This window comes from Pseudonaja textilis, chromosome 3 (assembly GCF_049901715.1).
Source record: "Pseudonaja textilis isolate UNSWEBS1 chromosome 3, rPseTex1.2, whole genome shotgun sequence".
Lineage (NCBI taxonomy): Eukaryota > Metazoa > Chordata > Lepidosauria > Squamata > Elapidae > Pseudonaja > Pseudonaja textilis.
This window is the reverse complement of record NC_141992.1, coordinates 171345634-171367397: the sequence shown is the minus strand read 5'-3', so window position 1 is coordinate 171367397 and position 21764 is coordinate 171345634. Positions and strand designations below refer to the sequence as shown.

The 21764-nt window shown below is 36.1% G+C and overlaps 1 protein-coding gene across 9 annotated transcripts in view; it reads right to left on the bottom strand.

The window, feature by feature from the left end:
• The window catches only part of RALYL (RALY RNA binding protein like), a 223883-nt gene that overhangs the window by 95337 nt on the left and 106782 nt on the right, over positions 1–21764 (bottom strand). The gene's annotated exons all lie outside the window — the stretch shown is intronic.

The window sequence follows — 21764 nt, the reverse complement described above, 5'->3', positions numbered from 1 at the left end:
GTTTAGAATTTGAGTTCCCTTGTTTTTGTTGTCTTCTCCTTATGATCAAGAATGATCCATTGATTAACACATTCATATATGAACTTGTGGGTTATGTTTTCTCCTTTTACTTCAGGATGACACACATACATGACACACATCTGATAATAATAAAGTGCTAATAGAATTGCTGCTCATTTTGTGTTCTATTTAATTACACAAAATACATGCTTAAGATACATTTTCCCTCCCAATGTTCACCTCCCAATGACCCTGACCTAATGTAACCTCCCTATTGCAACAGTCATCATAAGACCCTCACTTGACACACATACTACACTGATGGTAAAATGTTTTACCTTTTCATTTTTCAAAAGGAGTTTGGCATGATCTCTTCCAAAAACGTAATATGCTACATATTAAAATCAATGGATTGAGAACAATCTGGTGTGTGTGTGTGTGTATGTGTGTGTGTGTGTGTGTGTGTGTGTGTGTGTGTGAGAGAGAGAGAGAGAGAGAGAGAGAGAGAGAGAGAGAGAGAAAGAAATAGATATTGTTCTTGTTACATATATTCTTATCCAAGCGTTTTTCCTGTCACTTTGTGATGACTTCTTGTGTAAGAGTAGAGCTTTATTTTCACGGTTGCCCATTAGCAATGAAAAGGAACAGGTTGAACCAACAAGCAAAGCAAACACATCTCCTAGTCTCAATTTCAGTGTTGTTTTGCAATGAGCAGCACCTTGTCTTTTCTAAATGAGAATTAATCACTATGTAAAACTAGTGTAAATATGTATCTTTGTCATCTTGGTCTATCTGAAGAGCTAAACTCTAGTAAGTCTCTGGACATTTTAGAAACTGTTACGACAGAATAATATAATCTACCCAGTATCTTATGATACCCCAAATTCTGTTCTCAAGAAAGATGAATCACCGAATAATCCTTAAAAAAAAATCAAGGAATTATAAAGAGTTATTTTATAGTGAAATAGGAGAACAGAGACTAAAAAGTAAAAGATTCCCTGTCCTGTTGTGTCTGACTCTGATGACAATGCTCATCTCCATTTCTTGGCTGAGGGAGTTAGTGTTGTCCAAAGACAATTTCCATGGTCACGTGGCCAGCATGGCTATAGGCTCACGGAATGCTGTTAACTTCCCACTGAAGTGGTACCTATTAATCTACTTGCATTTGCATGCTTTTGAACTGCTAGATGAGCAAGAGCTGGGGCAAATAACGAAAGCTCACTCCATTGTGCAAACCCAGGCTGCCAGCTTTCCAGCTGACAAACTCAGTTTTCTTAACTGCTGAGTCCTCGCACCCTCATACTGTCATATAATTAAGTTACAAACACATGACTTTCAATTTCACAACTAACAACTGCTTTTATTAGTGGCCACTATCTATAGATAATTCTCATTATTTTTTGCTTTCCCCTTTCTATTCCATTTTTTGTCACCATCAATTGTTATGATTGCATATTTGTATTTCTATAAAATCTATATCTCTATATGATATAGGACAGAACTCTATTAATTTGATGTTGTGAATTGTGATCCACAAAAAAGTATGCAACAATAAATCTGGTATAAGATGATACAAGACTTTCCATGGCCTTATTGCAATAGATGAACAGTACTATATTATGCCTACAAGTTATGGATTCCAATTGGGAATATCCTTCATGCTGATTGCATCTTTATTTGATGGTGCGATAGTCAGGTGCCTGCATAAATTTGAAACAATGGATATTTCCATGGGATAGGCTTCAGCTGGAGGAAATTTTGAATTACCAAGGAGAAATCCATACCCTCACAAATATTAGCAGGGAAAGCTATTGTACATTAGCAGAGAGCAAACCTGACAGTCACTAGCACTGATGATGCTACTTAGTGAGATAATGAAACATTCAAGCAAATAACCAATCTCAGAGAGCACCGAGGCTTTTAAAATAATATGCAGAGGTCATCTAATTCTTCCTTATCTAAAATGTAACAACTACAGGTTCCTTTCCCTCCTAGCCCCCCATCATTTCCCTAAACCCGTGAGTTTGGGGATCTCTGCCATATTTACCATGGCACAGGAGTCCCACTGTAATTTACCTGCATGTTATGAGCAGACCTTCTTATATGAGACAGCAAAGATTAGAAATAATGGCTCTTTATTGATTAAACTGCCCATCAACATCTGTGCCCAGACAGTGTAACATCAGAACAACAGATGTGATTTAGAATCTATTGATAGATTGATACTAGTGTCTGAAAATGTAAGCACTTGGAAAGTTCATAAGACTTCAGAAGAATTCCAGATCAGATGTCCATTATATGAAAGGATAGTGAATGCATAATGTTCGGAGGGGCTATATTTACATTTACAAAGTAAAAGAAGTGGCACTGAGAGATAGAAAATAAATAAGGAGATGAATCGAACAACACAGTTCAGGTGAATCTAATAGTAAGACAGACTGTATAACTATATCTTTTCAGCTCATATTACTTTCATTAAGCTTCAGATTCGTTCATTGATACCTAAAAATTATAGTAACAGCAATAAAGGATAATCCCACTGATCCTTGGGATGGATACTTACCACATTGGGGAACCCCTGATCTATGACATCATAGCAATACATGCTTTTATTTCTCACATGAGTTTGACCTTCATATAGAATGCAAAAAAGCTAACTAAGGATAGAAGAAAATGAGTTAAATTGGTAGACAAAACATACTGCAATTGGATTTCCTTTGAAATGTTTTCTCTTGTTTTACTAAGAAAACCAGCAACAATGTCTCCAGATAAGTAAAACTGTTAAATATGCAGAGCTAACCCAATTGTTTCTTATTTAGTTAGAGCTTGCCATTTTGAAAGTCTGTTGAATGAACCTTACAAAACTGCATATTTAAATATCCAATTATTAGTCTGGTTCAAATAGTAATACATTTTCATCATAAAATTATTATAGTTGTGAATCATTCTTTTTTCATGCTCAGATCCCTGTACTGTAGCTATGGTCATGTCACAGGCAGTGGAAAATGGGAGTAAAAATGTTCTAAACAGTACCTGACTCATCTGTGCCAGTCAAGATCTTCTCTGGTTCAAGACATATATTTCAGAAATTCACAAATACGTAGCCATTTAATTGATAATAAGATGCCACTAACTTTCCATTTTACTTATTTGAATTCCCAATTGGAAATATGGAACTTCTTTGGTTGATGGCCAAAGAAGCCACAGAATTAGAATTGTAGGACATGTAATATATCAGTGCTACAAAGCAGAACCTATAATTTGTTTCAGCAATGGCACATTTTCTGCCCAATTACCTTTTCCTAGGCCAAGAATTGCATTTGGTCTTTGAGTGGCAACCCAGGGGCCATAGCTTTAAAAATAGCAGCTGCAGGAGTGTTAAAAAAAAAAGAACTATATTTACATATTTTTAATTAATTTAAATGTTGTCCATCGATTCCCTGTATTTAATCACATTCTCTTTTCTATTGTTTTCAAAATTGGAATTGGTAATTTTGAAGATCTGGCTCTCCTCTCCCACTTTCTGTGGAATGTTCTGTAACCTGAAACAGTGCATCTAAAGAAGCAACCATGATAGTAATATAGGAGAACACAGATATCTGCATTTATGTCAGACACAATTAATGGTGTATTTGTAAGACTGCAGCATAGACAATTTATTTAAGCCTATACACAAGAATCTAGTCAACTTACAGTCAGCACTAAATTAGTGCCAGATGAGGGTTAAAGGAATTCACAGGGAGCTGGACTTGGATCTAAGGCAATGCAAGGATTCTATACTGATGACACATTTAAATCTCCCACCCTGCTCTATCTGCTCTTCACCTACATCTTATCTGCCATAATACCACCCACAAAAAAATCTTCAGCCATTTATAGTTTGAACAACATGAGCTGCAGGCAGATTCCAATTATGAAAATTGTTTTTCAGATTCTCATGAGTTAATAAAATATTCTGATAATTCATTAATAAAAGAGTTGCAATCTCATCCAGAAATCCTATGAAATAAATGGACAATCATAAACCACTCATGATTTTTAGAGTTAACATTAATTTTAATGAATTAATGCACATTATAGTTAGTGGGTATGATGTGCAATTTATGGGAATTACTCTCTAATTTTGCAATTAAAATACAATTATTTTAAAACGATCCTAAACATCTAATTCTATTTTCCATTACTTATGTCATTTTAGCATAGATTATAGAGATTTGCAACTTTCTCAGCTCAAAAACACTACATAAGTAGAAGTACAAATAAATGTTAATTAGTTTCTAGGGAACTGCATGTTATATAAAAAATTCAAACAAACTTGTATCAGTATAAAAGCAGTAAGCAGCAAGAACATATATCACAGGTACACCAAATGTGTCACTTACATACCTCTTTTTGAAGGTGACATTCATCATTTTTCTTCCAACATAAATAAAATAATAATTGAACTCAGAATATCAAATGGTAGTTAAGGAAAACTAAAGACATCTGTAGGAATTAAATTTTAACTTATACTGAGATACTATTTTTAGCCTGTTCCCTATTGCAGGTTTTCTTGTCACATACTATTCTCACCACAATAGCTATATGGATAACCCATGCAGATATAATTATATGGATATGAGTCATACTTGTAGGTCTAAGAAATAAGAGTTTAATTTAGTGTAGTTATACAAAGAAATTGAGCTATTCAGAATTAATTCTAAAGGGAATCTACTGTGTTCTATGGAATAAATGAAATGGACAGCAATCTAGATTTTTGGTTAAAATGAGAAGTCTAATGGCAGATTTGGACTCCCTTCAGAATGAATTATTTAATTAATGTTTTCACATTCTTCATTCTCAATGTATATGGCTGGCTTTTGTTGAATGGGATACTACATAAAATATAGTCTGAGTATACATTTATCTTCATTAGAAAAGATGAATTCTATGGATTGTATACATTTACTATTGAAATGAATGGCTGAGTTGCTGCACCAAGATGTATGTGCTTTAAGGCCAGCTTTAACTCTCAAGGAATATAGGAATGTATTTACTGTCTATTCTGTTTGATAGCAATTTTTCTGGAGAAGTTTGTCATATCGCCTGCTACCTGAATCCTAGTAACTGATATGCAAAACACGTGTTTTCCTATTGAAATATGGTCCTATTGTGTCACATTCTTTATTTTGTATGTGAGATTTTATGAACACTAAAGTTGTTACATTAGCAAAGCACATGTCTGCATGCAATATATAGAGGCTCAGTCCCTGGCATCTCCATATTCGACTGGAGATGCCTGAAACCATGTCAGTTAGCGTTGACAAAACTGGACTACACAAAGAGCCTGATTCAAGTAATGTAAATTCTCATATCTCTATGTATATCTTGTAAAGGGTGTACACTAAGATCTATTTCCAAAGCTAGAGTACATATTGTTTCTTGCTACCATGAGGCACTTATTTGTCAGCTACTGCATGAATGCAAATAATTTTTCTACAATATCAGGCAATCTGTGAGTAATTATTGTAAAACATTTGGGCTGATAAAATAACAATGAAATAAAGAATGAACTGCAAAGCACAACCACAAGAATAAATCTGTTGAAAGAAACTTGAGATTGCTATCAAGATCTTTTCAAGGAAGCAAAGTTCTCCCACACAGAATGTCAAAGAGATCTCTAAAGAACTGTTGCTCATTGTAAAAACATGAATTGTTCACTATTGCTACACAATTGGAAGTCTGTTTTGTTCTGTATAAAGATTGCAGTCATAAGCAACAATGTCATATCAGTACAATTTGTATGAGATTTTCTAGGCTATGAATATATGTAAGTATGAAAACCTTAAAGATGAATAATTACATAGAGGCTGCTGACATCTGAAACAAGCTACTTCTTATTTCAACTGGATAGAACTAACAGTTGTAAAGACAAAAGAGTCAGAAGAACTAGATTCTATATCATTTCAGCAAAGCTGAATAAAGTAGGGCAAAGTTTCTGAAATTCTAGAAATTCTAGAACAGAAATAAAATGCCTTGTATAATTTGTCCAAATGTTACATAACCTGAACATACTGTAAAAGCTGGAATTGTCTACGTTCAAACATTTTAGTTTCACAATTTTATCTTCATTGGTTTTACTTTGTGTATAACTTATTGGAATTCCAAAGACAATCTATCCAGGTATTATATAAGAAATAGGAAAGGACTCCATATGGAGAAGTCCAAGAGTCAAATTCACAGGAAGCAATCCATGTTTGATCACTGACATTACAAAGATTGCAAGGAAAAAGAGGTTAATTAGGAGACAATGTGGGTGACATTCTATTTTGTATAATCACCAAACTTTGTCAAAAGTAGATGCGATCTTGTAAAATTAATTTCAGATTATTTCCTTAAATAAAACTTGTAGAAACATATAGAATGAGCTTTGCATTGGAGGTTACACTATAAGGACAAAGTCTGTCCACATTTTGCAACAATCCACAGTAGATAATGAAGGTAGCAGTAGCAAGTTGGATTCTGCCAAGATGCAGTTCTTTTGTTCCATGATTTCAATTTTAGCATGAACAAGAGTGTACTCGATTCACAGAACTTTGCGTTTGTTCACGCTCTAGAAACTTCAGCCAATACTTCTGGTTTTGGATCACAAACTGTTGTGTGCTAAACTAATATTAAGAATGAGCAAGTGAGCAAAACAGAATGACCTTGTCACCTGACAAAATTTCCAGTTTCCCTACTCTGTGGTGACCTACATCACGGTCATTGTCTCTTTAAATTTCAGCAGTATCCTTCATAGTGTTTCTCTTCTGAAGATGTTGTATCTGTCCAGGGTGACACAAAACTTCATTTCACTCTACTTTGAATATTATAATGCATTTTATAGCAATTTACCTTTGAAAAGCTTTCAGAAGTACAGTACTGTAAATCTCAATTTAAGAAACCTTAGACTTTCAGGCTTTGGGACAAAAGACATAAGTGTCCATGTACTGAATGTTTCTGCCCATGCATAAAGTATGAATAATGTCCATATAAAATGTCTTTCTCAGCACAAAATATACCAAGTACCACCACGTGAAATCCTTTATTGAAGTATATATCATTGTAAAAGTAATAAAATCACTTCTTAAAATTACAGAGCAATTCTACAGATATTTATTCTGAAACAAACTCTAAGAAACCATTTTGAGGTAAATTTATATACAGTAATGAGGACTGAATATTTGAATCCTTTTTCATAACTCTAACCTCTCAGATGAGCTTATCAAGAAAATTCTGCAGAATTGGTTGCAAGGGAAGATACTACACAGCACTTTCATCCCTTCTGCTTCTGATTTATCGGAGTTGTTCTTTATTGCCTAGCCTTCTGGGAGGTCCATGAGTTGGAACTACAATGTAGAAGCAAACAATACTTTAAATGCAAAACCTTCAGTCCTTAATAAGACCAGTCTGCTCATGCGTCCATACGTGTGAGCATGCGAAGCCATTTTCCCTCGCTCGCACTATTGAGATCAAACAATTACTGTTTCTAAAGCAAATACAAAAAATAAATAAAGCCCATAAGTGGCATTTCAGGAAGCATTTTTCTCCATACAGCCTGGCAAATAGCTGCTTGGCATGCTTTAAATGTAAGTCCTGCAGAGTAACAGCTTTTAGCATGGAAGGAAAATGCTGAACAGCAATCAATTTCTAGACTAAATGAGACAGAAAGGTCATGAGGAATGGGAAAATAGTAAAGCTGCTTTATTTAAATAAATAAGGATCTGAATCAACCATAATCAAGGGATGTGTTGTATGGTTGTTCAGTTGGATAAAGGATTTCCTGGAAGAATTACGCTAGAATATTATTTTCTGGAACTCTAAGCAGAGGTGGTATTCAGCAGGTTTTGACTAGTTCTGGAGAACTGGTAGCGGAAATTTTGAGTAGTTCAGAGAACCAACAAATACCACCTCTGACTGGCCCCTCCCCATCTATTCTCTGCCTTCTAAGTCCCAGCTGATCATCTGGGTCTTCTTTTGTTGCTCTGCACAGGAGAAGGAAGGTGGAAAGCAGGTTAGTGGGGTGGGGAGGGAATGGGATTTTGCAGTATCCTTCCCCTGGAGTGGGATGGGAATGGAGATTTTACAGTATCCTTCCTCTGCCATGTCCACCAAGCCATGCCATGCCCACAGAACCGGTAGTAAAAAAAATTGAATCCCACCACTGACTCAAAGGATTGTGATTATTTTCTTGTAAAATCAGTCTCTGTTGACCCACAAAATTTATGAAGTTCGTCTTGTTATTCAACAGAGAACAGTAAATTTCAAAGTTGCTTCAACACAGGGCAACAGAGGGCAAAATGAGGGATTGTCTATATTAGGCAGCTGCAAATTTTGCAAAGAACAGGTTTTTATTTTATTCTATAAGAAAAGGTATCTCTGAATTCTTTCAAACAGATTACATTTTTCAAACAATTTTCCTAATATTTTACTAGGGTACTTTTGATGGTATAAATGTCCAATCCATACAAGTCAGTAAGGACAACAATAATAGATTTCAACTAACTTGGTTAATCAGGAACATCAGTCGAAACTGCAAATCAGGCTAAATTTGGAAGAGTAACTTTTTTTACTCATATACACATATTTTACTTTCAACTAAAAGCTGACTATAATTCAGATAGAAATTTAACATGAAATAAGCTGAATTTTTCCAGATTCAATATATATGTACATATATATTGCTCCTTTAGTACTTTCTATCACCACCATCTTCTCTTCCTCAATATGTATCTCAAATCTGCTCTGGATGTTCCTCCAACTTTCAAGAGCAGGCTTTGGGGTGCGTGGAAAAAGATCAAAGCAACTATCATCAGAATGGATTACATTAGGGGGAGGGCGGAGCTGGCGTCGCGGCGGTTGGACGGGCGATCTTGATCCTCCCAAGATTGCCATCGATATCTCAGCTGCTGGTCGGTCCCCATGGACCTAAACCGTCCTGTGGAGACTGTGATTGACAAGGGCACGTCCTGTTGAACCCCGGGATATCACAAAGTCCCTGGTTGATCCAGGGAAAGCCCTCTTTGCCGGCAGCGGAGAGGCAGTTTTCCAAGCTGCTGAAGCTGGGACAGCTCCAGAACGGAAGAGATTGGAAGAAAGTGTGTCAGTTTGGTGAGATGAACTTTTACTTATTATTTCTTGGAGAGAACACCCTGAAAAAATTAAAGTGGACTAAAAGTGAAGAGAAAAGAGTTTAAGCGGCGGGATTAATTGTCAAAGTGAAAGTTTTTTTCTTTTTTCCCCCCTTTTTATTGGAATTTTGAACTTGATAAAGCTGTTTAACTTTAAGCTGGACTGGTACTTTTTAATCTTTTTATTTCTGTTTGTATTTCCTTCTCCTTTTTGTAACAATCCTTTTGAAAATTCTTTTTTGATTAAGACTCTTCCGCTTGATTTAAGATTTATTTTTCTCCCTTTAAAAAAAAGGGGGGAGGAAGATTTTACTTTTTTTTCTTTTAGTTCCTGGCTGTAGATTGAAGAGGGGGAAGTGAAAGTGAAGGAAAGCAAGGTCAACGGACAGATGCCTCATCACCACCTGAAGATGCCCACATGATCATATTCACAACTTTTAATTGGAAGAATCATTTGAACTTTGAGGGGTGGGAACGTTTCCAACACTTTGTATATGTGATCTGCATGCCTAATTTCTCAGATGCAGAATTCTACTGATGTTACCACTTCAAATTCAGTAAAAGTTATCTTTGCTCTACTCTAAAGAGTCTAAGTTTTCTTTCTTGAATTTTGAATGGAGCACCACCTGACAGATACTTTGCTGATTCTTGTTGATTTGTACCTCTTTATTTTATGTTGCTGAATTGCATTGACATGTGTGTCCCTTCTTGTGCGCAACCCAGAAGCTTTTGTGATTCTTTGCAGAAAAAATTACCGACCTCTGGCCTTGCTCTACTTTTCAAACGTGCTGCCACTGCCGTGTTCTAGGTCCCGGCCCCGCAGGTCCACCCCATTGAGCCCGCTGCACTGCAGGGACCTGCCCAAGCAAGTCAAGTCAATGCGGTGAGTCTGAGAGAGGGAAAGAGAAAGAGAGAAAAGAGGGATAAAAAGAGAGAAGGAAGAAAATAAAGGGAAAAGGGACAAAGAAAGAGGGGGGAATGGAAGGAAGGGACAGAAATAAAAAGAAATAAAGGAGGAAGGGAGGAGAAAGATAATGAGATATCTATTCTAGTCCAATCACCTGCTCCAGCAGGGTTAGAAGGGAGTGTGTGTATGTGTATGTTCTCCTTGTAATTTAGCAGTACATTTTGGTTTTGCTTTCTTCAGAATTGGCACTGTAATACATTGGGGAAAAGTAATTTTTAGGATGGAGATCTGGTCCAATGGATCCTGTTTAAAGCCTCAACAAAATGTTAGAACTTTCTGATAGTCTTGACCATGTTTCATCTACAAAACCTTTAATAGAAGCCAAAGATATTTCTTCTATCCCTCAGTCCCAGGCTGGCTTTGCTCTACTTTCCCAATGTGCCTGTGGGGCTGGTGCTTCGAACATGGAGTCTGGATGGATGGATAGAGAGAAGGAGAGACAGAGATAGAGAGAGACAGATAGGTAGGTAGATAGATAGATAGATAGATAGATAGATAGATAGATGGTGGATAGAGGCGCAGGCAGGCAGGCAGGCAGGCAGGCAGGCAGGCAGGATGAGGTAGGACAGGCAGGCAGGCAGGTAGTAGGGCAGGCAGACAGACAGACCTTTTGGATGGATGGATGGACAGGTGGAGGTAGGTAATTAGATAGATAGATCTATATTGGTAGATAGATAGGCAGACAGGCAGGCAGGCAGGCAAGTTTGGATGAATGTTGGACAGGTAGGTAGGTAATTAGATGATGATCTATATTGGTAGATAGGCAGACAGTACAGACCAGACCTTTTGGATGGATGGATGGATGGATGGATGGATGGATGGATGGATGGATGGATAGATAGATAGATAGATAGATAGATAGATAGGCAGGCAGGCAGGCAGGCAGGCAGGCAGGCAGGCAGGGAAAGACAGACAGATAGATAGATAGATAGATCTATATTGGTAGATAGGTAGACAGAGACGGCAGATGGGCAGGCAGGTAGATAGGTAGGCAGGAAGGCAGGCAGACAGACAGGCAGACCTTTTGAATGGATGGATGGATGGACAGACAGACAGAAAGAATGCAACAGCAGCGGCACTTTGGGAAAGTAGAACAAAGCCAGAGTGGGAATTGAAGTCCACACAAGTTGCCAAGGTTGAGAAACACAGTCTGAATATATCAACAAAGCCATTCTGGTTAGCATTTAGCATGCTGTTTGATTCCGGCTTAGTCAATAAACCATGGCTAAGATCTTCCTGCTCCTTAATGCAGCTGGCCCTGCTGCCCCTTCTCCAGCCCCCTGCCCCAGTTCTTTCTTTGGCATCCAATTTTGCAATGCCAACCTCCCTGAGGCAGCAATGCGGCCAACTTCATCCTCTGCTGTGATCCAAGGTCCACTTCCATTGGGCCAAGCAAGGGGAGGTGCTCTGCACACACTGAGAGACCCCCAGCTTCAGGGAAGCACTCTGCCCATCTTCACGCTCCGCCTGGGAGGAGGAAGGCATGCAGAAGCAGCCCAAAGCAGTGGAGGGGAGGTGGAGGGAGCAATTGCTTGGAAAACAAGCAAGCAAGCTCAGGGCTTGGTTGGAAGAACTGGGCTGCAGAGAGAGGCTAGGTCTAGGTCTGGGCTGGCCATGTAGAGCTGAACCAAACCGAGCCACGTGCCTTGGAGAGCCACAGCTGCACCCACCCGCATACTGCACTTGAGCAGATCATAATCCGGTGTCAGTTATTTGGAAAGGATACAAGAGGAGATCTAGATGGACTTTAAATAATATGATATTAAAAGAAAAAGACTTTAAATAGAAAATAGAGAAATAACTTGTTTTCTTCTTCAAAGAAAATAGAAAAGAGGATACATCTTTACAGAATCTCTGGGACACGATGAAGGCCTACACAAGAGGATTGATAATAGATTATACTAGGAGAAGAAACAGAAAACAGAAAAAGACATTTAAGACATTAGAGGATGACTATAACAGATTGGAAAAAGATTTAAGAAGTCCCCATAAAAAAAGATTAAAAATAAAATTGATATAATTAAACATAAAATGGAACTAATGGAAAAAGAAGAATTAGCACAAAAATTAAAAATGCCAAACAGAATTACTTTGAAGATGCAAACAAACCAGGCAGATGGCTAGCTTATAAACTGAGAAAGGAAAGAGAAGCAAGAAGGATTAGTCAATTAATAAATAAAGAAGGACAGGTTTGCTATGGAAGTGAGGAGAAGAAAAAAATTACACAAGACTACTATGAAAAACTGTACTTTCAAGAAAATATTCAAGAAGAAAAAATTAAGCAATATCTACAGAAAGTGAACCTACCTCAGATACCTAAAAATGTTGAAACAATGTTAGAAGGAAATATAACAATGATGGAATTAACAGAAGCCTTAAAAAAACAGAATGTTGGGAAAGCACCAGGTCCAGATGGTTTGTCAGCAGAATTTTACAAGACTTTTCAGAAAATACTGAATCTTCATCTTTTAGAAGTTATGAATGAAGTTATGTTGAAGAAAAGATACCAAAAACATGGTCAGAAGCATACATTACACTTATACAGAAGGAAGGTACAGACCTGCAGCAAGTTAAAAATTATAGACCTATATCTCTATTGAACTCAGACTATAAAATATTTGCTTCAATTTTGGCAGAAAGACTAAAAAGATACTTCAATAATTTTATTCATGCTGATCAAAATGGATTTCTGCCAAAGAGACAAATCAAAGACAATGTGAGAATTATTTTGGATACTCTTAAATATTATGAAGCACACCCTGAGCAGCAAATGGCCTTGATGTTTCTAGATGCACAAAAAGCCTTTGACAATGTGAGTTGGCGATTTATTTTACTGCAATTGACATAAATGGGCCTTGGTAAAAAATTTATCCAAGCCGTCGAAACAATATAACATGAACAAACTGCAAAGCTGATGGTGAATAGAAAATTAACAGAATCCATAGATATAAGAAAAGGGACAAGGCAGGCTGTCCATTGTCGCCTCTGCTGTTTGTGTGAACATTGGAAGTGTTGAACAGGAATATTAGAAAAGAGAAATAAAAGGAATGAAAATTAAAAAGGAATATAAATTGCAAGCTTTTGCAGACGACTTGGTATTTATATTAGAAGACCATTGGAAACAGCGCCCAAATTCATAGAAAAAATAGAACAATATGGAAAAGTAGCAGGTTTGAGAATAAATAAAGACAAAACAAAGATATTAACAAAGAATATGTTAGCAAGATGAAAGAAAGAGTTGGAAGAAAATTTAAAAATACAGGTCACGAACAAGGTTAAATATTTAGGGATACATATTACACCAAGATGTAGTACACTGAAGGAAGATCACTATGTCAAACTCAAACAACAGATTGCGACAGATTTGATAAAATGGGGAAAACTGCAACTATCATTGATTGGGAGAATATCTACAATTAAGATGAATACATTGCCTACAGTTTTATATTTATTCCAGACAATTCCTATTTGACCAGGGAAAGAGTTTTTTGAAGATTTAAATAGAATTGTGTTGAAATATATTTGGCAGGGTAAAAAAGCAAGAATAAAATTAAAACTGTTACAAGATGCAAGAATAAGACGAGGGTTTGCCTTGCCCAGTTGGGAGCTATATTGCCAGGCATCAAGTTTGATGTGGGTAAAGGGATGGATAACATTAAGGAACAGTAGATTATTGACTTTAGAAGGCCAGGACTTGCTGTTGGGATGGCATGCCTTTCTCTGGTATAAGGGAACTAAAACACAGGGGCATTTTAGAAGACATTATATTCGAACAAAATTAATCATTAAAAATAAAGGTAGTCCTCAACTTACAACAGTTCATTTAGTGACCATTCAGTGTTACAATGGTACTGAAAAATGTGACTTATGACTGTTTTTCACATTTGCAACATCCCCATAATCATGTAATCAAAATCTGATGCTTGGCAACTGGTTCATATTTATGACAATTCAGTGTCCCAGGATCCTTTTGTGACCTTCTGGCAAGCAAAGCCAATGGGGAAGCCAGATTCACTTATCAACCGGATTACTAAATTATCAACTTCAGTGATCCACAAGAACTGTGGCAAGAAAGGTCACAATATAAATTTTGGGCTTCATTGTGGTAGTAAGTTAAAGACTACCTGTAGAAATGAACCCCAAATCAACATCTTGTAAAAAAGATCATTCCTATACAGCTTACATACACACAAGTGCTGCAATAAGTTAACATCCTAGTCTAACACTTGGGGGAAGAATCAGGTCTTCATAGCCTTCTAAAAGCAAACACAATGTGGGCCATCTGTATCTCTGGAAGAGGCTAATCCAAAGGCCAAGCATCATAACAGAGAAGGCATGCTTCCTAGGGTCCACTAAGTGACACTGTTTAATGGAGGGGACCCAAATGATGCCCATTCTGCTTTAAATGGTCTCACATAGTTTGGTCTCATGCCATGTACATTTTAAAGTGACAAATACCTAGAAACCTATGGGAACCAATGTGTATTACATGGCAGTGCTGTTATATGCCTCAAACTACATGAACCATTGATTTCTGCAACAGCTGGAATGTCTGAATACTTTTCAAGGACAGCCCCATCTAGAGAGACTCAATAGTCCAAGCAGGGGATGACCAGAGCATCAATGAGCAGGAGCAGTGGCTCCCAATCCTGGTTTGGGTGCAGCTGGCACAGTTATTGATTATGAATCTTGTCTGGAGTAGATTTTTTTCTATTCAGTTTATTATTATCACTGCAAATACTAGAATAGTTACCCCAAATGATTTTCAGTCTGTGGTATCTTTATTGATTCTTTTCTACCATTTTTACTTCTACTGTTTTCTTGCTTTTAGACATAAAAAGTGATATAGTATTATATTGTCATTTAATTCAACATTATAGACCAATAAGCAAAACTAATAATTCTTTAGAAGGCACAACAATAATTTGTACAACAATAATTCGTAGCCAGTTTTTAGAATGATCCAGATTGGTTACTTTCAAATTTCTAAAGTCTTTGACAAACCAAATATGATATAATATACTGTACATATATGTTGACTTAAAAGTTTTTGGTTTTAGTTTTGACACATGGGGATGAAAGTTAATTAAACTTTTATCCAGAAGCCTCCATGTTCTCTGCCATCATTACAACACCAAATGAAAGACAGTAATGAAACTCTGTACCGAAAGCATATCAGAAGAGGAATATGGCTTCATAATGCCAGAGCATTAACTAAATTAATGACTCTGTTGGAAGAAGACTTGGAAATCACATTCATGGAGAAGCTATACTTAGCGCAGAGCTTAAATTGAAGAGTCTATTTCTGTTATAACTCATATTCAATTAATTGGAGCAGTGCCGAAGTTTAGGAAAATGCAGCATCATTTTTTTATTGTAATTTCATGCTTGTTCCCTCTGAAATTGCACACAGTGGGAAGGAATACAAATATAAAATGTCAGATCAAGAGCTAAACAGTCAGTTGAAGCCAGTACTTTAATCTATCTGTGAAAGTCTTATTGACGTCAATGGGATGTTTACCTGAATAAAATTATGTCGGAGTTACGTTTTCGCAAGTCGTGTCTATCAGTAATAAGTTCTCAAAATAGCTTGTACTTCATCCAGTTTTGACAAAGCATATGCTCAAGTAAATTCAAATAAACCTTTTGATTTTAAAAGGGAAACATTAAAATATGAAGTTAAATAAAAGGCCTGATTTTGCCCTGTTTTTCTTTCAGTAATATGAAAACAGTAATAAATTAATCCATATTTCACCATTTATAATTCAATATTTGAATACTATTTAACCTTTCTTTTTCCCCATTGTTTATTTGAATGCTTATATGCCAATCCAGCAGTTCAAAAGCATGCAACTGCTAGTAGATGAATAGGTACTGCTTCAGCAGGAAAGGTTACTGTGTTCCATATTTTCATGCTGGCCACCTGATGTTGGAAATATCTCGCAGGCAATGCAAGCTCCCTCGACTGAGAATCAGAGAGGAGCACCACCCACTCGAGTTGGTCATAACTGGATTGGAGAAATCTTTAAATCTTTTATAATACGATATCATTATTTATCTTTTATATTATAGTCTAAGCTTATTTTTGTTTTTAAAAAAGAAGAGCTGTGGCTTTTAAAACTCATAATCTCGGGAAACATGTTCCACATCAACTGTTTGCCCTGAAAACACTGCACACTAAATAAGATTTTGGTACAATGTTGACCATGTGGTTTATATTGAGTCAGAGTTGTTTGCAGAAGGAGATCAAAAAGTCAACAAGGGGACTATGGCTTTGTGATCAAACACTGGCCAGTTTTTAAAGTGCAAGCCATGTTAATGTTCTGATTGCACCTTTATGTCTGCCATCTTGACTTGTGCAGATACCCCTGAACAGAGCAGTTACAACAGTAGGATATAAATCCTGGAAATAAATAAATATTCATCCAAATTATTGCCATGATTTATGCAACGTTTCTTCTCAATAGGAAACAGATCTGCTCAAGGCTGGTGTAGCATACAAATTAAGGATAATTTTTTAAAAAAGTCAATTAAACTTTCCAGAAATTCCCTTTGCACTTCTTGCAACATAGTCACCTAACTTAGTTATAGCTCTACTTTCTCAAGGCCTATTTTCAGAGATGGAGAATTAAGCTGAAAGGACAGGGATAGAAAGAGATGTTTTTAGAGCTACTGCAGCAGTGCCCAACCTTTTGCAGCTTGGCGGCCCAGCTGGGGGGAAAGAGGGGAACCATGCCGCGTGAGTAATGGGCTGGTGTGCATGCGCAGCTCAACTTGCACAAGCAGTCAGGCAGCACACACTGTCATACACACACAGTTCGACTAGTTGAGCTGCACTCCCATGTGTGTGTGTACTGCTTGCCACTTGCACCAGCCTGCTGCTCACATGTGTCAGGCTGTGCGTGTGCTGGCCCACTGCTCATGTGAATTGAGCTGCATATACACGCCAGCCCACCACTCACATGGCCCAGTCGTGAATAGACCATGGCCCCGATGTTGAGATCCTCTGAGCTACTGCACAGGTATTCACTTCATCATTCAATATTTCAGGTTTTTTTTTTTCTGTTTTGTTTTGCTGAATTTTTGCTGTTTTATTTTTAACATTTGATTAAATATCAAATGTTTTACTAAAATAATATGTACGTAACCATTAATCAATACAGGGATTTAAAAAGATTACTTAACCATAAAATTTCCTTCTCCAACTCTTTACCGAAGCTGTAAGACAATTGTGTGATATCTTGGATATCCCCTCCTTGCAAATGGCAGGCAATTTAAATAATATTCTGAAGACCAAAATATAAGCAGATGAAATCTACACCAATATTCTTTTGATGCAGCTGGATCAGAAATATTTTTCTGTGATAAGCCCAAGGCCAATTAATGAGGCTTGAAGGAAAGTAGAACAGATGGTAAGCTTCAAAGTAGGCTTAAATCTACACACCTCTCTTTGCTAGAATAAGAAATGTTTGTCAGAGGATAAAGAGTAAACCACTTCAAAATGGAAACTAAATTTATTTTTACTTAGGGCAAACTATTCTAAAAGATTTTACCAACTATTTTAAAAGATTTTACTAACTATTTTAAAAGATTTTACTAAGCAGCAATGTTTGAATGATTAGCTACATATATAGGGGACTTACCTAATGTAATACATTCCATACAGACTGTGGGATTATACTGGCTCTCAGTTTTAGATCATCCATAATTTCTACCCTAAGCACTGGCTAAGATGCACTGTGAAGTAAATAGAGAAAATAAAACTCCAGGTAAGAAAACACAACTCTAATAATTCCAAAGCAGAACTGAAGGTAAAAAGTAGGATATGGTGTCATATTGTAAATGTGGTGATACTAGCATCTATATAGGAAACATTATGATTAATTACTATAAATGGGGTAGATCTCAAGAGTAGATGGAGGCTGCATTCAGATTCAAAATGGGCAAACGGGATTTGGATTTAAAAGAGAACCTTGTTCTCATTGTTAGCCCTCCTTATAAGACCTTTTTCTGAGATATAGTGATATAGTAGCATGACCCAAGAAAGTAGACATTTAAATTAAAGGAGTGCAAGGAGAACATGTCAGAACAACAAAATATGGCCACCACGTCCAATATGAACTGCTGCCAGGATGTTGTAAAGATATAAATGAAATGGCTGAACTGAGTCCCAGTAAGACAGTGTGTTTTTTATCCTCAAATTAGCAGTCTCTATGTACTCTGCATTCTGGACAGAGTTGTACTTCTAAAAAGAAGTCCAAGATTGGCTCTCCTAGTTTAATGTTTCCTGCTACAGAAGCAAATAGGAACCATTGCTATGAAGATTTTGCCAAGTTTTAATTGATGCACCAATAGCAACATTTTTTTTAGTGGAAGTCACTGCCTTTATTATTTTGAAGCTAGACTACTGTAACATGTTATATTTGGAGCTGCCCTTGAAGACTACCTGAGAACTTCATTTGATTAAAAATGCACTTACTCATATCCTGATGGGTGAGGACTGCTATAAAAATATTATTGGAACTATACTTTTATTTTCAGTGAAATTCAATCAACATGGCTTTGGTTCAGGATACGTATAAAATCATCTCTTCCATAGAGAATCTTGCCATTGCATTGCATTCAATTAATCATACATTTTCCCACTTGATAAACTGAGAAGGGGGTGAACTCAAAAGGAGGTCTTTTCAAGGTTACCCCACCACTGTAGAATATTTTTCTACAGTCCTACCTTTTCATTGAACAATGAAATTTTGGATCTTTTGAGGGACTATTTGGAACATTGGAGTTGCAATGAATTATATATACAGTCATTCTTTCTTTATATTTATTTTATGATGGTGCAGCTTTTTAATCAGTTTTATTTGGATGTTACAGGACCAGAATTTCTAGAGGTAGGTAGAATTTTGATGCTGGCAAATAAATCAACAAACTACTGAATGAATAATCAATGGCTATAATGTCTCAATTTTGTAAAAAGCATAAAACATCTAGGATTGTTTTTCTCAGATTTTGTAACAATGTTCTGCATAATCTAAAAAATAAAATATAAATACTTGGCCCTCTTGATGGAATGGAAACTGTTTTATATTAAAGGTTTATCTTTTAGAAATCAGAAAGAGTAGCCATAAAAGGTAACATCATTCATAGTCTAGAAGACTGCATTTGTTGTGATTAATTCATTCGCCCTGAAGTTTACAAGCTCTGAAAGTTGAAATGTTATATATCTATAAGTCACGACAAGCAGTGAAACTCAAAGAGATTTGATGACCAAGGCATATGTGATGAAAAAGGGGGAAAATGATTCTATTGCCAATTGCTACATCAATCTAATATACAACATAGATATATAAACAGCCTGTTTTGATAAAGATGTTATTTATTACCTATACCATATGTTGTATTGTTTTTAGAGTTGCTGTGATTTAAAAACTCCCTGGAGGGCTACACTACTTTCAAAGACAAGTAAGCGAGCATGTTGTCCAAAATAATTATCTGTGTCCACTAGTTTACTTCGAGCTATTGTTGCTCTGTGCCAGGAAATCTGTGCATTTTCTATGTGGAGACAGTGTCTAATTTATATCTGAAGAGAGGTAAGCTTTTAATAATATTTACAGGGACTACATAGAATGAAAATTTACTTATCAAAGAAGCTGTATTTAGTCTTTTGTTATACCCACTAAACACACACTCTTTGTGTGAGATTTCTTAATCTTTGTTTAACCAATTGATTCTTCTAGAAATTATTATGAATATATATGTTCATTTTATTTTTAATTGGAGTTATAGCTTGCTTTCATTCAGGAACTCAAGGCAGCATAGTTACTCCTCCCTCTTATTTTTCTGCACGACATTATCCTGTGAGGTTGATTAGGGCTGAAAGTATGGCTAGCCTCAAGTTATCTAGTCAACTTCCATGGCCAAGAGTAGATTAGAAATAGAAAATACTGTTTATAGTCAGTGGCCCTAGGTAGATTAGAACATGAGTCTTCTTGCCAAAAATAATCCAACACTTTAATCATTATGCCATATTAGTTCCTCACAAAGGAAGGAAGGAAGGAAGGAAGGAAGGAAGGAAGGAAGGAAGGAAGGAAGGAAGGAAGGAAGGAAGGAAGGAAAGATTTTTTGCTTACAAAAATCTAATAGTTGTTCAGCTCAAGAGGTTGATCAAATCTTGTTTGAATGTTTGTTTTGTTTACTTAAAAATGAACATAAACACAAGTATGTTTAATTCCAGGATATAGATGAATTGACTCCATCCATCTTGTTCTTTTGTTATTAAATAAAGTAACTAAATAACATTAGCTAATTACCTAAACTCCTATTAAAAACTATTCAGACAAAAGTGTATTAATGCACCCAAAGAGCAATTGTCCAATAATTTTAATGAAAGACAGCAAATATAGACATATCATGGAAATAAATGCATATTCTGAGGCGAGGAACCAGCGAGGAAAGGAAAGAAAAAAGAGAATATGGGGAAATTTCAGAAAAACAGAGTAAAAAAATCAGGATTTTGAATAAGAACAATTAATTAGAAACATGCCACTGAAATTTGATTTGGCAAAAATCTCTGGACTGAATCCTATAGAATATTTTCAAATATTTTATTGTGTATGATAAAATTATCCTGAAAATTTTATCTTCAGAATAATTGCTAGAAATTTTGTAAGTTGTTGAAACCTTTTTCTGTTTTAATAAACCTTTGGTGCAGATGGTAGACTTGGGCTACTGTTAAAATGTTTTCTTCCTGAAAGTGATGCTTGTTATTTATGGCTTATATTTTTAATAAACCACCCTGAGTCTTTTGAAGCGGAATAGAGATATATGAATGTGTGTTTATGTATGTATAGCAGAGCAGCATAGAACAAATGGCTTAAGGTGGCAGTAAATTTTTACAGGAGAATGTCTAGTGCATGTTCATAATCTTTTTCCTGAAAATCTCATTGAACTATGCTGGCTTGTGTTTTTCTCCCATTTATTTTAAAGATTACTCCAAACAAGTTTCTATACATCAAAAGACAAATAAAAAAACATACCTTATTAGCTTCTATATAATAGTCATTCCATAAAAATGATGGTTACTGTGCAGTATACCAAATCACTAATGATTGCAGTACTTCAAACTTCCTCAATAACTTCTGCAGGGCAGCAGACTGGATAAAGCTTTTCTTGAATCAACCTATTGCTGACCTTATTTCATTTTCCATAATTATACCATACCTTATATATTATTTGCTAGCTACTAAATATCTCCTTAAATTTAAGATGAAAATTGTATCAGGAACTTATGCTAGGAAAGTGCATAATGAGTATGACCTCCAGTCTACTGGTGCAGCTGTCAAAAACCAAATTTGTCTATAATTAACAAGAAGCTCCTATCTGCACATACTAAGCACTATAATTTAACTACAGGCAGTTCTCAACTTACAACCGTTTATTTAGTGACCATTTGAAGTTACAACAGCACTGAAAAAAATGACTTATGATTGTTTTTCCCACTGATTCATCTTTATGATGGTTCCAGTGTCCTGGGGTCATGTGATCACATTTTGCAACCTTCTGACAAGCAAAGTCGATGGGAAAGCCAGATTCACTTAACAACCATGTTACTAATTTAACAACTGCAGTTTCATTTAACAACAATA